Consider the following 20,731-nt stretch of genomic DNA (forward strand, 5'->3'; position numbering starts at 1 on the left):
ATTGTAAAGGGAAATGTAAAAGATAAATTGTTTTTTTAAGGCTTCTGGGAGCCAAATATTATTTTCTTCATTGGCATCAATAATGTGGAGTGACTACATGATGAAAAGGACATGACAAAGGAAGCCCTGGCTCTCAGCAGAAAAGAAAGAAGCACGTGGTTATGGTTGTTTTCACGTTGGAGTACAAACTTACAAGACCATTTTTGAAAATGCAATTAAAACGGATAATTGCCTGCTACAGAAAATAGAACCCACGGCGTGAACTACCTTGAGAAGCCCCAGTGGCCTAATGGATAAGGCACTGGCCTCCTAAGCCAGGGATTGTGGGTTCAAGTCCCATCTGGGGTGTTTGCTTATCTCTGAAACAGCGCATGGTCTGTCTAATCTTTCTACCAGTTTGAATTTGATCTTGCAAAATTCTCCAAAAATGAAAGATTGCGACTTTTAATTGAAAGAAGTGTGACCATGCTAAATAATAAAATACGATATTACAAATACAGCATATAAAATATAGCAACAGAGCGTGTGTTCATCCCAGCCAATGCACATGTGCACTTCCTGAAGCAACAGGATGTTTCAGTTTAAAAATGCCCATTGGCCAGTGTGATAAATGTCTCAATTGATTCTTCATAAAGATTGTGATCTGGTAAAAAATGTATTTTCAAACTGTGGAAAAAGCAACAACACAAATCCTGTTTTATCAAATAGTTACATTTCGGAGCAAATTTTTCATTTTAAATTTCTGATTGTTTTTTTTTCATATATGCAATGCTGCAGCCCAGCAGCTGCTCTAGTGGCACAATCGGTCAGCGCGCGGTACTTATAAAGCAGTAACTGATGAGCTATGCCGAGGTTGTGAGTTCAAGCCTCACCTGGAGCAGACTTTTCTTGTCTTCCTTTGTTATTTTGAACAAATGCGTTAGCCAAAGTTTCTCGAGTTCCATCATGATCTACTTGCACGATTGAGAAGGAAGTGTCCGAGAGATATTTACTTTTTATGGTTTCTTGTTTAATTTGCTGTATATTACAAAAGTCTCACCAGTTTTACCATGATCTAGTACCATATTGTAAAGGGAAATGTAAAAGATAAATTGTTTTTTTAAGGCTTCTGGGAGCCAAATATTATTTCCTTCATTGGCATCAATAATGTGGAGTGACTACATGATGAAAAGGACATGACAAAGGAAGCCCTGGCTCTCAGCAGAAAAGAAAGAAGCACGTGGTTATGGTTGTTTTCAAGTTGGAGTACAAACTTACAAGACCATTTTTGAAAATGCAATTAAAACGGATAATTGCCTGCTACAGAAAATAGAACCCACGGCATGAACTACCTTGAGAAGCCCCAGTGGCCTAATGGATAAGGCACTGGCCTTCTAAGCCAGGGATTGTGGGTTCAAGTCCCATCTGGGGTGTTTGCTTATCTCTGAAACAGCGCATGGTCTGTCTAATCTTTCTACCAGTTTGAATTTGATCTTGCAAAATTCTCCAAAAAAGAAAGATTGCTACTTTTAATTGAAAGAAGTGTGACCATGCTAAATAATAAAATACGATATTACAAATACAGCATATAAAATATAGCAACAGAGCGTGTGTTCATCCCAGCCAATGCACATGTGCACTTCCTGAAGCAACAGGATGTTTCAGTTTAAAAATGCCCATTGGCCAGTGTGATAAATGTCTCAATTGATTCTTCATAAAGATTGTGATCTGGTAAAAAATGTATTTTAAAACTGTGGAAAAAGCAACAACACAAATCCTGTTTTATCAAATAGTTACATTTCGGAGCAAATTTTTCATTTTAAATTTCTGATTGTTTTTTTTTCATATATGCAATGCTGCAGCCCAGCAGCTGCTCCAGTGGCGCAATCGGTCAGCGTGCGGTACTTATAAAGCAGTAACTGATGAGCTATGCCGAGGTTGTGAGTTCAAGCCTCACCTGGAGCAGACTTTTCTTGTCTTCCTTTGTTATTTTGAACAAATGCGTTAGCCAAAGTTTCTCGAGTTTCATCATGATCTACTTGCACGATTGAGAAGGAAGTTTCCGAGAGATATTTACTTTTTATGGTTTCTTGTTTAATTTGCCGTATATTACAAAAGTCTCATCAGTTTTACCATGATCTAGTACCATATTGTAAAGGGAAATGTAAAAGATAAATTGTTTTTTTAAGGCTTCTGGGAGCCAAATATTATTTCCTTCATTGGCATCAATAATGTGGAGTGACTACATGATGAAAAGGACATGACAAAGGAAGCCCTGGCTCTCAGCAGAAAAGAAAGAAGCACGTGGTTATGGTTGTTTTCAAGTTGGAGTACAAACTTACAAGACCATTTTTGAAAATGCAATTAAAATGGATAATTGCCTGCTACAGAAAATAGAACCCACGGCATGAACTTCCTTGAGAAGCCCCAGTGGCCTAATGGATAAGGCACTGGTCTCCTAAGCCAGGGATTGTGGGTTCAAGTCCCATCTGTGGTGTTTGCTTATCTCTGGAACAGCGCATGGTCTGTCTAATCTTTCTACTAGTTTGAATTTGATCTTGCAAAATTCTCCAAAAAAGAAAGATTGCTACTTTTAATTGAAAGAAGTGTGACCATGCTAAATAATAAAATACGATATTACAAATACAGCATATAAAATATAGCAACAGAGCGTGTGTTCATCCCAGCCAATGCACATGTGCACTTCCTGAAGCAACAGGATGTTTCAGTTTAAAAATGCCCATTGGCCAGTGTGATAAATGTCTCAATTGATTCTTCATAAAGATTGTGATCTGGTAAAAAATGTATTTTCAAACTGTGGAAAAAGCAACAACACAAATCCTGTTTTATCAAATAGTTACATTTCGGAGCAAATTTTTCATTTTAAATTTCTGATTGTTTTTTTTTCATATATGCAATGCTGCAGCTCAGCAGCTGCTCCAGTGGCGCAATCGGTCAGCGCGCGGTACTTATAAAGCAGTAACTGATGAGCTATGCCGAGGTTGTGAGTTAAAGCCTCACCTGGAGCAGACTTTTCTTGTCTTCCTTTGTTATTTTGAACAAATGCGTTAGCCAAAGTTTCTCGAGTTCCATCATGATCTACTTGCACGATTGAGAAGGAAGTTTCCGAGAGATATTTACTTTTTATGGTTTCTTGTTTAATTTGCTGTATATTACAAAAGTCTCACCAGTTTTACCATGATCTAGTACCATATTGTAAAGGGAAATGTAAAAGATAAATTGTTTTTTTAAGGCTTCTGGGAGCCAAATATTATTTTCTTCATTGGCATCAATAATGTGGAGTGACTACATGATGAAAAGGACATGACAAAGGAAGCCCTGGCTCTCAGCAGAAAAGAAAGAAGCACGTGGTTATGGTTGTTTTCACGTTGGAGTACAAACTTACAAGACCATTTTTGAAAATGCAATTAAAACGGATAATTGCCTGCTACAGAAAATAGAACCCACGGCGTGAACTACCTTGAGAAGCCCCAGTGGCCTAATGGATAAGGCACTGGCCTCCTAAGCCAGGGATTGTGGGTTCAAGTCCCATCTGGGGTGTTTGCTTATCTCTGAAACAGCGCATGGTCTGTCTAATCTTTCTACCAGTTTGAATTTGATCTTGCAAAATTCTCCAAAAATGAAAGATTGCGACTTTTAATTGAAAGAAGTGTGACCATGCTAAATAATAAAATACGATATTACAAATACAGCATATAAAATATAGCAACAGAGCGTGTGTTCATCCCAGCCAATGCACATGTGCACTTCCTGAAGCAACAGGATGTTTCAGTTTAAAAATGCCCATTGGCCAGTGTGATAAATGTCTCAATTGATTCTTCATAAAGATTGTGATCTGGTAAAAAATGTATTTTCAAACTGTGGAAAAAGCAACAACACAAATCCTGTTTTATCAAATAGTTACATTTCGGAGCAAATTTTTCATTTTAAATTTCTGATTGTTTTTTTTTCATATATGCAATGCTGCAGCCCAGCAGCTGCTCTAGTGGCACAATCGGTCAGCGCGCGGTACTTATAAAGCAGTAACTGATGAGCTATGCCGAGGTTGTGAGTTCAAGCCTCACCTGGAGCAGACTTTTCTTGTCTTCCTTTGTTATTTTGAACAAATGCGTTAGCCAAAGTTTCTCGAGTTCCATCATGATCTACTTGCACGATTGAGAAGGAAGTGTCCGAGAGATATTTACTTTTTATGGTTTCTTGTTTAATTTGCTGTATATTACAAAAGTCTCACCAGTTTTACCATGATCTAGTACCATATTGTAAAGGGAAATGTAAAAGATAAATTGTTTTTTTAAGGCTTCTGGGAGCCAAATATTATTTCCTTCATTGGCATCAATAATGTGGAGTGACTACATGATGAAAAGGACATGACAAAGGAAGCCCTGGCTCTCAGCAGAAAAGAAAGAAGCACGTGGTTATGGTTGTTTTCAAGTTGGAGTACAAACTTACAAGACCATTTTTGAAAATGCAATTAAAACGGATAATTGCCTGCTACAGAAAATAGAACCCACGGCATGAACTACCTTGAGAAGCCCCAGTGGCCTAATGGATAAGGCACTGGCCTTCTAAGCCAGGGATTGTGGGTTCAAGTCCCATCTGGGGTGTTTGCTTATCTCTGAAACAGCGCATGGTCTGTCTAATCTTTCTACCAGTTTGAATTTGATCTTGCAAAATTCTCCAAAAAAGAAAGATTGCTACTTTTAATTGAAAGAAGTGTGACCATGCTAAATAATAAAATACGATATTACAAATACAGCATATAAAATATAGCAACAGAGCGTGTGTTCATCCCAGCCAATGCACATGTGCACTTCCTGAAGCAACAGGATGTTTCAGTTTAAAAATGCCCATTGGCCAGTGTGATAAATGTCTCAATTGATTCTTCATAAAGATTGTGATCTGGTAAAAAATGTATTTTAAAACTGTGGAAAAAGCAACAACACAAATCCTGTTTTATCAAATAGTTACATTTCGGAGCAAATTTTTCATTTTAAATTTCTGATTGTTTTTTTTTCATATATGCAATGCTGCAGCCCAGCAGCTGCTCCAGTGGCGCAATCGGTCAGCGTGCGGTACTTATAAAGCAGTAACTGATGAGCTATGCCGAGGTTGTGAGTTCAAGCCTCACCTGGAGCAGACTTTTCTTGTCTTCCTTTGTTATTTTGAACAAATGCGTTAGCCAAAGTTTCTCGAGTTTCATCATGATCTACTTGCACGATTGAGAAGGAAGTTTCCGAGAGATATTTACTTTTTATGGTTTCTTGTTTAATTTGCCGTATATTACAAAAGTCTCATCAGTTTTACCATGATCTAGTACCATATTGTAAAGGGAAATGTAAAAGATAAATTGTTTTTTTAAGGCTTCTGGGAGCCAAATATTATTTCCTTCATTGGCATCAATAATGTGGAGTGACTACATGATGAAAAGGACATGACAAAGGAAGCCCTGGCTCTCAGCAGAAAAGAAAGAAGCACGTGGTTATGGTTGTTTTCAAGTTGGAGTACAAACTTACAAGACCATTTTTGAAAATGCAATTAAAATGGATAATTGCCTGCTACAGAAAATAGAACCCACGGCATGAACTTCCTTGAGAAGCCCCAGTGGCCTAATGGATAAGGCACTGGTCTCCTAAGCCAGGGATTGTGGGTTCAAGTCCCATCTGTGGTGTTTGCTTATCTCTGGAACAGCGCATGGTCTGTCTAATCTTTCTACTAGTTTGAATTTGATCTTGCAAAATTCTCCAAAAAAGAAAGATTGCTACTTTTAATTGAAAGAAGTGTGACCATGCTAAATAATAAAATACGATATTACAAATACAGCATATAAAATATAGCAACAGAGCGTGTGTTCATCCCAGCCAATGCACATGTGCACTTCCTGAAGCAACAGGATGTTTCAGTTTAAAAATGCCCATTGGCCAGTGTGATAAATGTCTCAATTGATTCTTCATAAAGATTGTGATCTGGTAAAAAATGTATTTTCAAACTGTGGAAAAAGCAACAACACAAATCCTGTTTTATCAAATAGTTACATTTCGGAGCAAATTTTTCATTTTAAATTTCTGATTGTTTTTTTTTCATATATGCAATGCTGCAGCATAGCAGCTGCTCCAGTGGCGCAATCGGTCAGCGCGCGGTACTTATAAAGCAGTAACTGATGAGCTATGCCGAGGTTGTGAGTTCAAGCCTCACCTGGAGCAGACTTTTCTTGTCTTCCTTTGTTATTTTGAACAAATGCGTTAGCCAAAGTTTCTCGAGTTCCATCATGATCTACTTAAACGATTGAGAAGGAAGTTTCCGAGAGATATTTACTTTTTATGGTTTCTTGTTTAATTTGCTGTATATTACAAAAGTCTCACCAGTTTTACCATGATCTAGTACCATATTGTAAAGGGAAATGTAAAAGATAAATTGTTTTTTTAAGGCTTCTGGGAGCCAAATATTATTTTCTTCATTGGCATCAATAATGTGGAGTGACTACATGATGAAAAGGACATGACAAAGGAAGCCCTGGCTCTCAGCAGAAAAGAAAGAAGCACGTGGTTATGGTTGTTTTCAAGTTGGAGTACAAACTTACAAGACCATTTTTGAAAATGCAATTAAAACGGATAATTGCCTGCTACAGAAAATAGAACCCACGGCATGAACTACCTTGAGAAGCCCCAGTGGCCTAATGGATAAGGCACTGGCCTCCTAAGCCAGGGATTGTGGGTTCAAGTCCCATCTGGGGTGTTTGCTTATCTCTGAAACAGCGCATGTTCTGTCTAATCTTTCTACCAGTTTGAATTTGATCTTGCAAAATTCTCCAAAAAAGAAAGATTGCTACTTTTAATTGAAAGAAGTGTGACCATGCTAAATAATAAAATACGATATTACAAATACAGCATATAAATATAGCAACAGAGCGTGTGTTCATCCCAGCCAATGCACATGTGCACTTCCTGAAGCAACAGGATGTTTCAATTTAAAAATGCCCATTGGCCAGTGTGATAAATGTCTCAATTGATTCTTCATAAAGATTGTGATCTGGTAAAAAATGTATTTTCAAACTGTGGAAAAAGCAACAACACAAATCCTGTTTTATCAAATAGTTACATTTCGGAGCAAATTTTTCATTTTAAATTTCTGATTGTTTTTTTTTCATATATGCAATGCTGCAGCCCAGCAGCTGCTCCAGTGGCGCAATCGGTCAGCGTGCGGTACTTATAAAGCAGTAACTGATGAGCTATGCCGAGGTTGTGAGTTCAAGCCTCACCTGGAGCAGACTTTTCTTGTCTTCCTTTGTTATTTTGAACAAATGCGTTAGCCAAAGTTTCTCGAGTTCCATCATGATCTACTTGCACGATTGAGAAGGAAGTTTCCGAGAGATATTTACTTTTTATGGTTTCTTGTTTAATTTGCTGTATATTACAAAAGTCTCACCAGTTTTAACATGATCTAGTACCATATTGTAAAGGGAAATGTAAAAGATAAATTGTTTTTTTAAGGCTTCTGGGAGCCAAATATTATTTTCTTCATTGGCATCAATAATGTGGAGTGACTACATGATGAAAAGGACATGACAAAGGAAGCCCTGGCTCTCAGCAGAAAAGAAAGAAGCACGTGGTTATGGTTGTTTTCAAGTTGGAGTACAAACTTACAAGACCATTTTTGAAAATGCAATTAAAACGGATAATTGCCTACTACAGAAAATAGAACCCACGGCATGAACTACCTTGAGAAGCCCCAGTGGCCTAATGGAAAAGGCACTGGCCTCCTAAGCCAGGGATTGTGGGTTCAAGTCCCATCTGGGGTGTTTGCTTATCTCTGAAACAGCGCATGGTCTGTCTAATCTTTCTACCAGTTTGAATTTGATCTTGCAAAATTCTCCAAAAAAGAAAGATTGCTACTTTTAATTGAAAGAAGTGTGACCATGCTAAATAATAAAATACGATATTACAAATACAGCATATAAAATATAGCAACAGAGCGTGTGTTCATCCCAGCCAATGCACATGTGCACTTCCTGAAGCAACAGGATGTTTCAGTTTAAAAATGCCCATTGGCCAGTGTGATAAATGTCTCAATTGATTCTTCATAAAGATTGTGATCTGGTAAAAAATGTATTTTCAAACTGTGGAAAAAGCCACAACACAAATCCTGTTTTATCAAATAGTTACATTTCGGAGCAAATTTTTCATTTTAAATTTCTGATTGTTTTTTTTTCATATATGCAATTCTGCAGCCCAGCAGCTACTCCAGTGGCGCAATCGGTCAGCGCGCGGTACTTATAAAGCAGTAACTGATGAGCTATGCCGAGGTTGTGAGTTCAAGCCTCACCTGGAGCAGACTTTTCTTGTCTTCCTTTGTTATTTTGAACAAATGCGTTAGCCAAAGTTTCTCGAGTTCCATCATGATCTACTTGCACGATTGAGAAGGAAGTTTCCGAGAGATATTTACTTTTTATGGTTTCTTGTTTAATTTGCTGTATATTACAAAAGTCTCACCAGTTTTACCATGATCTAGTACCATATTGTAAAGGGAAATGTAAAAGATAAATTGTTTTTTTAAGGCTTCTGGGAGCCAAATATTATTTCCTTCATTGGCATCAATAATGTGGAGTGACTACATGATGAAAAGGACATGACAAAGGAAGCCCTGGCTCTCAGCAGAAAAGAAAGAAGCACGTGGTTATGGTTGTTTTCAAGTTGGAGTACAAACTTACAAGACCATTTTTGAAAATGCAATTAAAACGGATAATTGACTGCTACAGAAAAAAGAACCCACGGCATGAACTACCTTGAGAAGCCCCAGTGGCCTAATGGATAAGGCACTGGCCTTCTAAGCCAGGGATTGTGGGTTCAAGTCCCATCTGGGGTGTTTGCTTATCTCTGAAACAGCGCTTGGTCTGTCTAATCTTTCTACCAATTTGATCTTGCAAAATTCTCTAAAAAAGAAAGATTGCGACTTTTAATTGAAAGAAGTGTGACCATGCTAAATAATAAAATACGATATTACAAATACAGCATATAAAATATAGCAACAGAGCGTGTGTTCATCCCAGCCAATGCACATGTGCACTTCCTGAAGCAACAGGATGTTTCAGTTTAAAAATGCCCATTGGCCAGTGTGATAAATGTCTCAATTGATCCTTCATAAAGATTGTGATCTGGTAAAAAATGTATTTTCAAACTGTGGAAAAAGCAACAACACAAATCCTGTTTTATCAAATAGTTACATTTCGGAGCAAATTTTTCATTTTAAATTTCTGATTGTTTTTTTTTCATATATGCAATGCTGCAGCCCAGCAGCTGCTCCAGTGGCGCAATCGGTCAGCGCGCGGTACTTATAAAGCAGTAACTGATGAGCTATGCCGAGGTTGTGAGTTCAAGCCTCATCTGGAGCAGACTTTCCTTGTCTTCCTTTGTTATTTTGAACAAATGCGTTAGCCAAAGTTTCTCGAGTTCCATCATGATCTACTTGCACGATTGAGAAGGAAGTTTCCGAGAGATATTTACTTTTTATGGTTTCTTGTTTAATTTGCTGTATATTACAAAAGTCTCATCAGTTTTACCATGATCTAGTACCATATTGTAAAGGGAAATGTAAAAGATAAATTGTTTTTTTAAGGCTTCTGGGAGCCAAATATTATTTCCTTCATTGGCATTAATAATGTGGAGTGACTACATGATGAAAAGGACATGACAAAGGAAGCCCTGGCTCTCAGCAGAAAAGAAAGAAGCACGTGGTTATGGTTGTTTTCAAGTTGGAGTACAAACTTACAAGACCATTTTTGAAAATGCAATTAAAACGGATAATTGCCTCTACAGAAAATAGAACCCACTGCATGAACTACCTTGAGAAGCCCCAGTGGCCTAATGGATAAGGCACTGGCCTCCTAAGCAAGGGATTGTGGGTTCAAGTCCCATCTGGGGTGTTTGCTTATATCTGGAACAGCGCATGGTCTGTCTAATCTTTCTACCAGTTTGAATTTGATCTTGCAAAATTCTCCAAAAAAGAAAGATTGCTACTTTTAATTGAAAGAAGTGTGACCATGCTAAATAATAAAATACGATATTACAAATACAGCATATAAAATATAGCAACAGAGCGTGTGTTCATCCCAGCCAATGCACATGTGCACTTCCTGAAGCAACAGGATGTTTCAGTTTAAAAATGCCCATTGGCCAGTGTGATAAATGTCTCAATTGATTCTTCATAAAGATTGTGATCTGGTAAAAAATGTATTTTCAAACTGTGGAAAAAGCAACAACACAAATCCTGTTTTATCAAATAGTTACATTTCGGAGCAAATTTTTCATTTTAAATTTCTGATTGTTTTTTTTTCATATATGCAATGCTGCAGCCCAGCAGCTGCTCCAGTGGCGCAATCGGTCAGCGCGCGGTACTTATAAAGCAGTAACTGATGAGCTATGCCGAGGTTGTGAGTTCAAGCCTCACCTGGAGCAGACGTTTCTTGTCTTCCTTTGTTATTTTGAACAAATGCGTTAGCCAAAGTTTCTCGAGTTCCATCATGATCTACTTGCACGATTGAGAAGGAAGTTTCCGAGAGATATTTACTTTTTATGGTTTCTTGTTTAATTTGCTGTATATTACAAAAGTCTCACCAGTTTTACCATGATCTAGTACCATATTGTAAAGGGAAATGTAAAAGATAAATTGTTTTTTTAAGGCTTCTGGGAGCCAAATATTATTTTCTTCATTGGCATCAATAATGTGGAGTGACTACATGATGAAAAGGACATGACAAAGGAAGCCCTGGCTCTCAGAAGAAAAGAAAGAAGCACGTGGTTATGGATGTTTTCAAGTTGGAGTACAAACTTACAAGACCATTTTTGAAAATGCAATTAAAACGGATAATTGCCTGCTACAGAAAATAGAACCCACGGCATGAACTACCTTGAGAAGCCCCAGTGGCCTAATGGATAAGGCACTGGCCTCCTAAGCCAGGGATTGTGGGTTCAAGTCCCATCTGGGGTGTTTGCTTATCTCTGAAACAGTGCATGGTCTGTCTAATCTTTCTACCAGTTTGAATTTGATCTTGCAAAATTCTCCAAAAAAGAAAGATTGCTACTTTTAATTGAAAGAAGTGTGACCATGCTAAATAATAAAATACGATATTACAAATACAGCATATAAAATATAGCAACAGAGCGTGTGTTCATCCCAGCCAATGCACATGTGCACTTCCTGAAGCAACAGGATGTTTCAGTTTAAAAATGCCCATTGGCCAGTGTGATAAATGTCTCAATTGATTCTTCATAAAGATTGTGATCTGGTAAAAAATGTATTTTCAAACTGTGGAAAAAGCCACAACACAAATCCTGTTTTATCAAATAGTTACATTTCGGAGCAAATTTTTCATTTTAAATTTCTGATTGTTTTTTTTTCATATATGCAATGCTGCAGCTCAGCAGCTGCTCCAGTGGCGCAATCAGTCAGCGCGCGGTACTTATAAAGCAGTAACTGATGAGCTATGCCGAGGTTGTGAGTTCAAGCCTCACCTGGAGCAGACTTTTCTTGTCTTCCTTTGTTATTTTGAACAAATGCGTTAGCCAAAGTTTCTCGAGTTCCATCATGATCTACTTGCACGATTGAGAAGGAAGTTTCCGAGAGATATTTACTTTTTATGGTTTCTTGTTTAATTTGCTGTATATTACAAAAGTCTCACCAGTTTTACCATGATCTAGTACCATATTGTGAAGGGAAATGTAAAAGATAAATTGTTTTTTTAAGGCTTCTGGGAGCCAAATATTATTTCCTTCATTGGCATCAATAATGTGGAGTGACTACATGATGAAAAGGACATGACAAAGGAAGCCCTGGCTCTCAGCAGAAAAGAAAGAAGCACGTGGTTATGGTTGTTTTCAAGTTGGAGTACAAACTTACAAGACCATTTTTGAAAATGCAATTAAAACGGATAATTGCCTGCTACAGAAAAAAGAACCCACGGCATGAACTACCTTGAGAAGCCCCAGTGGCCTAATGGATAAGGCACTGGCCTTCTAAGCCAGGGATTGTGGGTTCAAGTCCCATCTGGGGTGTTTGCTTATATCTGAAACAGCGCATGGTCTGTCTAATCTTTCTATCAGTTTGAATTTGATCTTGCAAAATTCTCCAAAAAAGAAAGATTGCTACTTTTAATTGAAAGAAGTGTGACCATGCTAAATAATAAAATACGATATTACAAATACAGCATATAAAATATAGCAACAGAGCGTGTGTTCATCCCAGCCAATGCACATGTGCACTTCCTGAAGCAACAGGATGTTTCAGTTTAAAAATGCCCATTGGCCAGTGTGATAAATGTCTCAATTGATTCTTCATAAAGATTGTGATCTGGTAAAAAATGTATTTTCAAACTGTGGAAAAAGCAACAACACAAATCCTGTTTTATCAAATAGTTACATTTCGGAGCAAATTTTTCATTTTAAATTTCTGATTGTTTTTTTTTCATATATGCAATGCTGCAGCCCAGCAGCTGCTCCAGTGGCGCAATCGGTCAGCACGCGGTACTTATAAAGCAGTAACTGATGAGCTATGCCGAGGTTGTGAGTTCAAGCCTCACCTGGAGCAGACTTTTCTTGTCTTCCTTTGTTATTTTGAACAAATGCGTTAGCCAAAGTTTCTCGAGTTCCATCATGATCTACTTGCACGATTGAGAAGGAAGTTTCCGAGAGATATTTACTTTTTATGGTTTCTTGTTTAATTTGCTGTATATTACAAAAGTCTCACCAGTTTTACCATGATCTAGTACCATATTGTAAAGGGAAATGTAAAAGATAAATTGTTTTTTTAAGGCTTCTCGGAGCCAAATATTATTTCCTTCATTGGCATCAATAATGTGGAGTGACTACATGATGAAAAGGACATGACAAAGGAAGCCCTGGCTCTCAGAAGAAAAGAAAGAAGCACGTGGTTATGGTTGTTTTCAAGTTGGAGTACAAACTTACAAGACCATTTTTGAAAATGCAATTAAAACAAATAATTGCCTGCTACAGAAAATAGAACCCACGGCATGAACTACCTTGAGAAGCCCCAGTGGCCTAATGGATAAGTCACTGGCCTTCTAAGCCAGGGATTGTGGGTTCAAGTCCCATCTGGGGTGTTTGCTTATATCTGGAACAGCGCATGGTCTGTCTAATCTTTCTACCAGTTTGAATTTGATCTTGCAAAATTCTCCAAAAAAGAAAGATTGCTACTTTTAATTGAAAGAAGTGTGACCATGCTAAATAATAAAATACGATATTACAAATACAGCATATAAAATATAGCAACAGAGCGTGTGTTCATCCCAGCCAATGCACATGTGCACTTCCTGAAGCAACAGGATGTTTCAGTTTGAAAATGCCCATTGGCCAGTGTGATAAATGTCTCAATTGATTCTTCATAAAGATTGTGATCGGGTAAAAAATGTATTTTCAAACTGTGGAAAAAGCAACAACACAAATCCTGTTTTATCAAATAGTTACATTTCGGAGCAAATTTTTCATTTTAAATTTCTGATTGTTTTTTTTTCATATATGCAATGCTGCAGCCCAGCAGCTGCTCCAGTGGCGCAATCGGTCAGCGCGCGGTACTTATAAAGCAGTAACTGATGAGCTATGCCGAGGTTGTGAGTTCAAGCCTCACCTGGAGCAGACGTTTCTTGTCTTCCTTTGTTATTTTGAACAAATGCGTTAGCCAAAGTTTCTCGAGTTCCATCATGATCTACTTGCACGATTGAGAAGGAAGTTTCCGAGAGATATTTACTTTTTATGGTTTCTTGTTTAATTTGCTGTATATTACAAAAGTCTCACCAGTTTTACCATGATCTAGTACCATATTGTAAAGGGAAATGTAAAAGATAAATTGTTTTTTTAAGGCTTCTGGGAGCCAAATATTATTTTCTTCATTGGCATCAATAATGTGGAGTGACTACATGATGAAAAGGACATGACAAAGGAAGCCCTGGCTCTCAGAAGAAAAGAAAGAAGCACGTGGTTATGGATGTTTTCAAGTTGGAGTACAAACTTACAAGACCATTTTTGAAAATGCAATTAAAACGGATAATTGCCTGCTACAGAAAATAGAACCCACGGCATGAACTACTTTGAGAAGCCCCAGTGGCCTAATGGATAAGGCACTGGCCTTCTAAGTCAGGGATTGTGGGTTCAAGTCCCATCTGGGGTGTTTGCATATCTCTGAAACAGCGCATGGTCTGTCTAATCTTTCTATCAGTTTGAATTTGATCTTGCAAAATTCTCCAAAAAAGAAAGATTGCGACTTTTAATTGAAAGAAGTGTGACCATGCTAAATAATAAAATACGATATTACAAATACAGCATATAAAATATAGCAACAGAGCGTGTGTTCATCCCAGCCAATGCACATGTGCACTTCCTGAAGCAACAGGATGTTTCAGTTTAAAAATGCCCATTGGCCAGTGTGATAAATGTCTCAATTGATTCTTCATAAAGATTGTGATCTGGTAAAAAATGTATTTTCAAACTGTGGAAAAAGCAACAACACAAATCCTGTTTTATCAAATAGTTACATTTTGGAGCAAATTTTTCATTTTAAATTTCTGATTGTTTTTTTTTCATATATGCAATGCTGCAGCATAGCAGCTGCTCCAGTGGCGCAATCGGTCAGCACGCAGTACTTATAAAGCAGTAACTGATGAGCTATGCCGAGGTTGTGAGTTCAAGCCTCACCTGTAGCAGACTTTTCTTGTCTTCCTTTGTTATTTTGAACAAATGCGTTAGCCAAAGTTTCTCGAGTTCCATCATGATCTACTTGCACGATTGAGAAGGAAGTTTCCGAGAGATATTTACTTTTTATGGTTTCTTGTTTAATTTGCTGTATATTACAAAAGTCTCACCAGTTTTACCATGATCTAGTACCATATTGTAAAGGGAAATGTAAAAGATAAATTGTTTTTTTAAGGCTTCTGGGAGCCAAATATTATTTTCTTCATTGGCATCAATAATGTGGAGTGACTACATGATGAAAAGGACATGACAAAGGAAGCCCTGGCTCTCAGCAGAAAAGAAAGAAGCACGTGGTTATGGTTGTTTTCAAGTTGGAGTACAAACTTACAAGACCATTTTTGAAAATGCAATTAAAACGGATAATTGCCTGCTACAGAAAATAGAACCCACGGCATGAACTACCTTGAGAAGCCCCAGTGGCCTAATGGGTAAGGCACTGACCTCCTAAGCAAGGGATTGTGGGTTCAAGTCCCATCTGGGGTGTTTGCTTATCTCTGAAACAGCGCATGTTCTGTCTAATCTTTCTACCAGTTTGAATTTGATCTTGCAAAATTCTCCAAAAAAGAAAGATTGCTACTTTTAATTGAAAGAAGTGTGACCATGCTAAATAATAAAATACGATATTACAAATACAGCATATAAATATAGCAACAGATCGTGTGTTCATCCCAGCCAATGCACATGTGCACTTCCTGAAGCAACAGGATGTTTCAGTTTAAAAATGGCCATTGTCCAGTGTGATAAATGTCTCAATTGATTCTTCATAAAGATTGTGATCTGGTAAAAAATGTATTTTCAAACTGTGGAAAAAGCCACAACACAAATCCTGTTTTATCAAATAGTTACATTTCGGAGCAAATTTTTCATTTTAAATTTCTGATTGTTTTTTTTTCATATATGCAATGCTGCAGCCCAGCAGCTGCTCCAGTGGCGCAATCGGTCAGCACGCGGTACTTATAAAGCAGTAACTGATGAGCTATGCCGAGGTTGTGAGTTCAAGCCTCACCTGGAGCAGACTTTTCTTGTCTTCCTTTGTTATTTTAAACAAATGCGTTAGCCAAAGTTTCTCGAGTTCCATCATGATCTACTTGCACGATTGAGAAGGAAGTTTCCGAGAGATATTTACTTTTTATGGTTTCTTGTTTAATTTGCTGTATATTACAAAAGTCTCACCAGTTTTAACATGATCTAGTACCATATTGTAAAGGGAAATGTAAAAGATAAATTGTTTTTTTAAGGCTTCTGGGAGCCAAATATTATTTTCTTCATTGGCATCAATAATGTGGAGTGACTACATGATGAAAAGGACATGACAAAGGAAGCCCTGGCTCTCAGCAGAAAAGAAAGAAGCACGTGGTTATGGTTGTTTTCAAGTTGGAGTACAAACTTACAAGACCATTTTTGAAAATGCAATTAAAACGGATAATTGCCTGCTACAGAAAAAAGAACCCACGGCATGAACTACCTTGAGAAGCCCCAGTGGCCTAATGGATAAGGCACTGGCCTCCTAAGCAAGGGATTGTGGGTTCAAGTCCCATCTGGGGTGTCTGCTTATATCTGGAACAGTGCATGGTCTGTCTAATCTTTCTACCAGTTTGAATTTGATCTTGCAAAATTCTCCAAAAAAGAAAGATTGCTACTTTTAATTGAAAGAAGTGTGACCATGCTAAATAATAAAATACGATATTACAAATACAGCATATAAAATATAGCAACAGAGCGTGTGTTCATCCCAGCCAATGCACATGTGCACTTCCTGAAGCAACAGGATGTTTCAGTTTAAAAATGCCCATTGGCCAGTGTGATAAATGTCTCAATTGATTCTTCATAAAGATTGTGATCTGGTAAAAAATGTATTTTCAAACTGTGGAAAAAGCAACAACACAAATCCTGTTTTATCAAATAGTTACATTTCGGAGCAAATTTTTCATTTTAAATTTCTGATTGTTTTTTTTTCATATATGCAATGCTGCAGCCCAGCAGCTGCTCCAGTGGCGCAATCGATCAGCGCGCGGTACTTATAAAGCAGTAACTGATGAGCTATGCCGAGGTTGTGAGTTCAAGCCTCACCTGGAGCAGACGTTTCTTGTCTTCCTTTGTTATTTTGAACAAATGCGTTAGCCAAAGTTTCTCGAGTTCCATCATGATCTACTTGCACGATTGAGAAGGAAGTTTCCGAGAGATATTTACTTTTTATGGTTTCTTGTTTAATTTGCTGTATATTACAAAAGTCTCACCAGTTTTACCATGATCTAGTACCATATTGTAAAGGGAAATGTAAAAGATAAATTGTTTTTTTAAGGCTTCTGGGAGCCAAATATTATTTTCTTCATTGGCATCAATAATGTGGAGTGACTACATGATGAAAAGGACATGACAAAGGAATCCCTGGCTCTCAGAAGAAAAGAAAGAAGCACGTGGTTATGGATGTTTTCAAGTTGGAGTACAAACTTACAAGACCATTTTTGAAAATGCAATTAAAACGGATAATTGCCTGCTACAGAAAATAGAACCCACGGCATGAACTACCTTGAGAAGCCCCAGTGGCCTAATGGATAAGGCACTGGCCTCCTAAGCAAGGGATTGTGGGTTCAAGTCCCATCTGGGGTGTTTGCTTATCTCTGAAACAGCGCATGGTCTGTCTAATCTTTCTATCAGTTTGAATTTGATCTTGCAAAATTCTCCAAAAAAGAAAGATTGCGACTTTTAATTGAAAGAAGTGTGACCATGCTAAATAATAAAATACGATATTACAAATACAGCATATAAAATATAGCAACAGAGCGTGTGTTCATCCCAGCCAATGCACATGTGCACTTCCTGAAGCAACAGGATGTTTCAGTTTAAAAATGCCCATTGGCCAGTGTGATAAATGTCTCAATTGATTCTTCATAAAGATTGTGATCTGGTAAAAAATGTATTTTCAAACTGTGGAAAAAGCAACAACACAAATCCTGTTTTATCAAATAGTTACATTTCGGAGCAAATTTTTCATTTTAAATTTCTGATTGTTTTTTTTTCATATATGCAATGCTGCAGCCCAGCAGCTGCTCCAGTGGCGCAATCGGTCAGCACGCGGTACTTATAAAGCAGTAACTGATGAGCTATGCCGAGGTTGTGAGTTCAAGCCTCACCTGGAGCAGACTTTTCTTGTCTTCCTTTGTTATTTTGAACAAATGCGTTAGCCAAAGTTTCTCGAGTTCCATCATGATCTACTTGCACGATTGAGAAGGAAGTTTCCGAGAGATATTTACTTTTTATGGTTTCTTGTTTAATTTGCTGTATATTACAAAAGTCTCATCAGTTTTACCATGATCTAGTACCATATTGTAAAGGGAAATGTAAAAGATAAATTGTTTTTTTAAGGCTTCTCGGAGCCAAATATTATTTCCTTCATTGGCATCAATAATGTGGAGTGACTACATGATGAAAAGCACATGACAAAGGAAGCCCTGGCTCTCAGCAGAAAAGAAAGAAGCACGTGGTTATGGTTGTTTTCAAGTTGGAGTACAAACTTACAAGACCATTTTTGAAAATGCAATTAAAACGGATAATTGCCTGCTACAGAAAATAGAACCCACGGCATGAACTACCTTGAGAAGCCCCAGTGGCCTAATGGATAAGGCACTGGCCTCCTAAGCAAGGGATTGTGGGTTCAAGTCCCATCTGGGGTGTTTGCTTATATCTGGAACAGCGCATGGTCTGTCTAATCTTTCTATCAGTTTGAATTTGATCTTGCAAAATTCTCCAAAAAAGAAAGATTGCTACTTTTAATTGAAAGAAGTGTGACCATGCTAAATAATAAAATACGATATTACAAATACAGCATATAAAATATAGCAACAGAGCGTGTGTTCATCCCAGCCAATGCACATGTGCACTTCCTGAAGCAACAGGATGTTTCAGTTTAAAAATGCCCATTGGCCAGTGTGATAAATGTCTCAATTGATTCTTCATAAAGATTGTGATCTGGTAAAAAATGTATTTTCAAACTGTGGAAAAAGCAACAACACAAATCCTGTTTTATCAAATAGTTACATTTCGGAGCAAATTTTTCATTTTAAATTTCTGATTGTTTTTTTTCATATATGCAATGCTGCAGCCCAGCAGCTGCTCCAGTGGCGCAATCGGTCAGCGCGCGGTACTTATAAAGCAGTAACTGATGAGCTATGCCGAGGTTGTGAGTTCAAGCCTCACCTGGAGCAGACATTTCTTGTCTTCCTTTGTTATTTTGAACAAATGCGTTAGCCAAAGTTTCTCGAGTTCCATCATGATCTACTTGCACGATTGAGAAGGAAGTTTCCGAGAGATATTTACTTTTTATGGTTTCTTGTTTAATTTGCTGTATATTACAAAAGTCTCACCAGTTTTACCATGATCTAGTACCATATTGTAAAGGGAAATGTAAAAGATAAATTGTTTTTTTAAGGCTTCTGGGAGCCAAATATTATTTTCTTCATTGGCATCAATAATGTGGAGTGACTACATGATGAAAAGGACATGACAAAGGAAGCCCTGGCTCTCAGAAGAAAAGAAAGAAGCACGTGGTTATGGATGTTTTCAAGTTGGAGTACAAACTTACAAGACCATTTTTGAAAATGCAATTAAACGGATAATTGCCTGCTACAGAAAATAGAACCCACGGCATGAACTACCTTGAGAAGCCCCAGTGGCCTAATGGATAAGGCACTGGTCTCCTAAGCCAGGGATTGTGGGTTCAAGTCCCATCTGGGGTGTTTGCTTATCTCTGAAACAGTGCATGGTCTGTCTAATCTTTCTACCAGTTTGAATTTGATCTTGCAAAATTCTCCAAAAAAGAAAGATTGCTACTTTTAATTGAAAGAAGTGTGACCATGCTAAATAATAAAATACGATATTACAAATACAGCATATAAAATATAGCAACAGAGCGTGTGTTCATCCCAGCCAATGCACATGTGCACTTCCTGAAGCAACAGGATGTTTCAGTTTAAAAATGCCCATTGGCCAGTGTGATAAATGTCTCAATTGATTCTTCATAAAGATTGTGATCTGGTAAAAAATGTATTTTCAAACTGTGGAAAAAGCAACAACACAAATCCTGTTTTATCAAATAGTTACATTTCGGAGCAAATTTTTCATTTTAAATTTCTGATTGTTTTTTTTTCATATATGCAATGCTGCAGCTCAGCAGCTGCTCCAGTGGCGCAATCGGTCAGCGCGCGGTACTTATAAAGCAGTAACTGATGAGCTATGCCGAGGTTGTGAGTTCAAGCCTCACCTGGAGCAGACTTTTCTTGTCTTCCTTTGTTATTTTGAACAAATGCGTTAGCCAAAGTTTCTCGAGTTCCATCATGATCTACTTGCACGATTGAGAAGGAAGTTTCCGAGAGATATTTACTTTTTATGGTTTCTTGTTTAATTTGCTGTATATTACAAAAGTCTCACCAGTTTTACCATGATCTAGTACCATATTGTAAAGGGAAATGTAAAAGATAAATTGTTTTTTTAAGGCTTCTGGGAGCCAAATATTATTTCCTTCATTGGCATCAATAATGTGGAGTGACTACATGATGAAAAGGACATGACAAAGGAAGCCCTGGCTCTCAGCAGAAAAGAAAGAAGCACGTGGTTATGGTTGTTTTCAAGTTGGAGTACAAACTTACAAGACCATTTTTGAAAATGCAATTAAAACGGATAATTGCCTGCTACAGAAAATAGAACCCACGGCATGAACTACCTTGAGAAGTCCCAGTGGCCTAATGGATAAGGCACTGGCCTCCTAAGCCAGGGATTGTGGGTTCAAGTCCCATCTGGGGTGTTTGCTTATCTTTGAAACAGCGCATGGTCTGTCTAATCTTTCTACCAGTTTGAATTTGATCTTGCAAAATTCTCCAAAAAAGAAAGATTGCTACTTTTAATTGAAAGAAGTGTGACCATGCTAAATAATAAAATACGATATTACAAATACAGCATATAAAATATAGCAACAGAGCGTG

The 20,731-nt window shown here is 37.6% G+C and overlaps 35 non-coding genes across 35 annotated transcripts; all 35 read left to right on the plus strand.

The window, feature by feature from the left end:
- Positions 1-275: 275 nt before the first annotated feature.
- On the plus strand, positions 276-348 carry TRNAR-CCU (transfer RNA arginine (anticodon CCU)). Its single transcript has one exon. It is a non-coding gene; the product is annotated as a tRNA-Arg (tRNA).
- A 439-nt stretch (positions 349-787) lies between these two features.
- Positions 788-880, plus strand: TRNAI-UAU (transfer RNA isoleucine (anticodon UAU)). Its single transcript is given in 2 exon segments — positions 788-825; positions 845-880. It is a non-coding gene; the product is annotated as a tRNA-Ile (tRNA).
- Positions 881-1,339: 459 nt separating this feature from the next.
- TRNAR-UCU (transfer RNA arginine (anticodon UCU)) lies at positions 1,340-1,412 on the plus strand. The gene has a single exon. It is a non-coding gene; the product is annotated as a tRNA-Arg (tRNA).
- A 439-nt stretch (positions 1,413-1,851) lies between these two features.
- Positions 1,852-1,944, plus strand: TRNAI-UAU (transfer RNA isoleucine (anticodon UAU)). Its single transcript is given in 2 exon segments — positions 1,852-1,889; positions 1,909-1,944. It is a non-coding gene; the product is annotated as a tRNA-Ile (tRNA).
- A 971-nt stretch (positions 1,945-2,915) lies between these two features.
- On the plus strand, positions 2,916-3,008 carry TRNAI-UAU (transfer RNA isoleucine (anticodon UAU)). The gene is given in 2 exon segments: positions 2,916-2,953; positions 2,973-3,008. It is a non-coding gene; the product is annotated as a tRNA-Ile (tRNA).
- A 459-nt stretch (positions 3,009-3,467) lies between these two features.
- TRNAR-CCU (transfer RNA arginine (anticodon CCU)) lies at positions 3,468-3,540 on the plus strand. The gene has a single exon. It is a non-coding gene; the product is annotated as a tRNA-Arg (tRNA).
- A 439-nt stretch (positions 3,541-3,979) lies between these two features.
- TRNAI-UAU (transfer RNA isoleucine (anticodon UAU)) lies at positions 3,980-4,072 on the plus strand. The gene is given in 2 exon segments: positions 3,980-4,017; positions 4,037-4,072. It is a non-coding gene; the product is annotated as a tRNA-Ile (tRNA).
- Positions 4,073-4,531: 459 nt separating this feature from the next.
- On the plus strand, positions 4,532-4,604 carry TRNAR-UCU (transfer RNA arginine (anticodon UCU)). The gene has a single exon. It is a non-coding gene; the product is annotated as a tRNA-Arg (tRNA).
- A 439-nt stretch (positions 4,605-5,043) lies between these two features.
- On the plus strand, positions 5,044-5,136 carry TRNAI-UAU (transfer RNA isoleucine (anticodon UAU)). The gene is given in 2 exon segments: positions 5,044-5,081; positions 5,101-5,136. It is a non-coding gene; the product is annotated as a tRNA-Ile (tRNA).
- Positions 5,137-6,107: 971 nt separating this feature from the next.
- Positions 6,108-6,200, plus strand: TRNAI-UAU (transfer RNA isoleucine (anticodon UAU)). Its single transcript is given in 2 exon segments — positions 6,108-6,145; positions 6,165-6,200. It is a non-coding gene; the product is annotated as a tRNA-Ile (tRNA).
- Positions 6,201-6,659: 459 nt separating this feature from the next.
- TRNAR-CCU (transfer RNA arginine (anticodon CCU)) lies at positions 6,660-6,732 on the plus strand. The gene has a single exon. It is a non-coding gene; the product is annotated as a tRNA-Arg (tRNA).
- A 438-nt stretch (positions 6,733-7,170) lies between these two features.
- Positions 7,171-7,263, plus strand: TRNAI-UAU (transfer RNA isoleucine (anticodon UAU)). Its single transcript is given in 2 exon segments — positions 7,171-7,208; positions 7,228-7,263. It is a non-coding gene; the product is annotated as a tRNA-Ile (tRNA).
- Positions 7,264-7,722: 459 nt separating this feature from the next.
- TRNAR-CCU (transfer RNA arginine (anticodon CCU)) lies at positions 7,723-7,795 on the plus strand. The gene has a single exon. It is a non-coding gene; the product is annotated as a tRNA-Arg (tRNA).
- A 439-nt stretch (positions 7,796-8,234) lies between these two features.
- On the plus strand, positions 8,235-8,327 carry TRNAI-UAU (transfer RNA isoleucine (anticodon UAU)). The gene is given in 2 exon segments: positions 8,235-8,272; positions 8,292-8,327. It is a non-coding gene; the product is annotated as a tRNA-Ile (tRNA).
- Positions 8,328-8,786: 459 nt separating this feature from the next.
- Positions 8,787-8,859, plus strand: TRNAR-UCU (transfer RNA arginine (anticodon UCU)). The gene has a single exon. It is a non-coding gene; the product is annotated as a tRNA-Arg (tRNA).
- A 433-nt stretch (positions 8,860-9,292) lies between these two features.
- On the plus strand, positions 9,293-9,385 carry TRNAI-UAU (transfer RNA isoleucine (anticodon UAU)). Its single transcript is given in 2 exon segments — positions 9,293-9,330; positions 9,350-9,385. It is a non-coding gene; the product is annotated as a tRNA-Ile (tRNA).
- A 458-nt stretch (positions 9,386-9,843) lies between these two features.
- TRNAR-CCU (transfer RNA arginine (anticodon CCU)) lies at positions 9,844-9,916 on the plus strand. The gene has a single exon. It is a non-coding gene; the product is annotated as a tRNA-Arg (tRNA).
- A 439-nt stretch (positions 9,917-10,355) lies between these two features.
- On the plus strand, positions 10,356-10,448 carry TRNAI-UAU (transfer RNA isoleucine (anticodon UAU)). The gene is given in 2 exon segments: positions 10,356-10,393; positions 10,413-10,448. It is a non-coding gene; the product is annotated as a tRNA-Ile (tRNA).
- Positions 10,449-10,907: 459 nt separating this feature from the next.
- Positions 10,908-10,980, plus strand: TRNAR-CCU (transfer RNA arginine (anticodon CCU)). Its single transcript has one exon. It is a non-coding gene; the product is annotated as a tRNA-Arg (tRNA).
- Positions 10,981-11,419: 439 nt separating this feature from the next.
- TRNAI-UAU (transfer RNA isoleucine (anticodon UAU)) lies at positions 11,420-11,512 on the plus strand. The gene is given in 2 exon segments: positions 11,420-11,457; positions 11,477-11,512. It is a non-coding gene; the product is annotated as a tRNA-Ile (tRNA).
- A 459-nt stretch (positions 11,513-11,971) lies between these two features.
- Positions 11,972-12,044, plus strand: TRNAR-UCU (transfer RNA arginine (anticodon UCU)). The gene has a single exon. It is a non-coding gene; the product is annotated as a tRNA-Arg (tRNA).
- A 439-nt stretch (positions 12,045-12,483) lies between these two features.
- Positions 12,484-12,576, plus strand: TRNAI-UAU (transfer RNA isoleucine (anticodon UAU)). Its single transcript is given in 2 exon segments — positions 12,484-12,521; positions 12,541-12,576. It is a non-coding gene; the product is annotated as a tRNA-Ile (tRNA).
- A 459-nt stretch (positions 12,577-13,035) lies between these two features.
- Positions 13,036-13,108, plus strand: TRNAR-UCU (transfer RNA arginine (anticodon UCU)). The gene has a single exon. It is a non-coding gene; the product is annotated as a tRNA-Arg (tRNA).
- Positions 13,109-13,547: 439 nt separating this feature from the next.
- TRNAI-UAU (transfer RNA isoleucine (anticodon UAU)) lies at positions 13,548-13,640 on the plus strand. Its single transcript is given in 2 exon segments — positions 13,548-13,585; positions 13,605-13,640. It is a non-coding gene; the product is annotated as a tRNA-Ile (tRNA).
- Positions 13,641-14,099: 459 nt separating this feature from the next.
- On the plus strand, positions 14,100-14,172 carry TRNAR-UCU (transfer RNA arginine (anticodon UCU)). Its single transcript has one exon. It is a non-coding gene; the product is annotated as a tRNA-Arg (tRNA).
- A 1,502-nt stretch (positions 14,173-15,674) lies between these two features.
- On the plus strand, positions 15,675-15,767 carry TRNAI-UAU (transfer RNA isoleucine (anticodon UAU)). The gene is given in 2 exon segments: positions 15,675-15,712; positions 15,732-15,767. It is a non-coding gene; the product is annotated as a tRNA-Ile (tRNA).
- A 459-nt stretch (positions 15,768-16,226) lies between these two features.
- Positions 16,227-16,299, plus strand: TRNAR-CCU (transfer RNA arginine (anticodon CCU)). Its single transcript has one exon. It is a non-coding gene; the product is annotated as a tRNA-Arg (tRNA).
- Positions 16,300-16,738: 439 nt separating this feature from the next.
- Positions 16,739-16,831, plus strand: TRNAI-UAU (transfer RNA isoleucine (anticodon UAU)). Its single transcript is given in 2 exon segments — positions 16,739-16,776; positions 16,796-16,831. It is a non-coding gene; the product is annotated as a tRNA-Ile (tRNA).
- A 459-nt stretch (positions 16,832-17,290) lies between these two features.
- Positions 17,291-17,363, plus strand: TRNAR-CCU (transfer RNA arginine (anticodon CCU)). The gene has a single exon. It is a non-coding gene; the product is annotated as a tRNA-Arg (tRNA).
- A 439-nt stretch (positions 17,364-17,802) lies between these two features.
- On the plus strand, positions 17,803-17,895 carry TRNAI-UAU (transfer RNA isoleucine (anticodon UAU)). Its single transcript is given in 2 exon segments — positions 17,803-17,840; positions 17,860-17,895. It is a non-coding gene; the product is annotated as a tRNA-Ile (tRNA).
- A 459-nt stretch (positions 17,896-18,354) lies between these two features.
- TRNAR-CCU (transfer RNA arginine (anticodon CCU)) lies at positions 18,355-18,427 on the plus strand. Its single transcript has one exon. It is a non-coding gene; the product is annotated as a tRNA-Arg (tRNA).
- Positions 18,428-18,865: 438 nt separating this feature from the next.
- TRNAI-UAU (transfer RNA isoleucine (anticodon UAU)) lies at positions 18,866-18,958 on the plus strand. Its single transcript is given in 2 exon segments — positions 18,866-18,903; positions 18,923-18,958. It is a non-coding gene; the product is annotated as a tRNA-Ile (tRNA).
- A 458-nt stretch (positions 18,959-19,416) lies between these two features.
- On the plus strand, positions 19,417-19,489 carry TRNAR-CCU (transfer RNA arginine (anticodon CCU)). The gene has a single exon. It is a non-coding gene; the product is annotated as a tRNA-Arg (tRNA).
- Positions 19,490-19,928: 439 nt separating this feature from the next.
- Positions 19,929-20,021, plus strand: TRNAI-UAU (transfer RNA isoleucine (anticodon UAU)). The gene is given in 2 exon segments: positions 19,929-19,966; positions 19,986-20,021. It is a non-coding gene; the product is annotated as a tRNA-Ile (tRNA).
- Positions 20,022-20,480: 459 nt separating this feature from the next.
- Positions 20,481-20,553, plus strand: TRNAR-CCU (transfer RNA arginine (anticodon CCU)). Its single transcript has one exon. It is a non-coding gene; the product is annotated as a tRNA-Arg (tRNA).
- The last annotated feature ends 178 nt before the right edge of the window (positions 20,554-20,731 follow it).

This window comes from Anomaloglossus baeobatrachus, chromosome 4, assembly GCF_048569485.1.
Source record: "Anomaloglossus baeobatrachus isolate aAnoBae1 chromosome 4, aAnoBae1.hap1, whole genome shotgun sequence".
Taxonomy (NCBI): Eukaryota; Metazoa; Chordata; class Amphibia; order Anura; family Aromobatidae; genus Anomaloglossus; species Anomaloglossus baeobatrachus.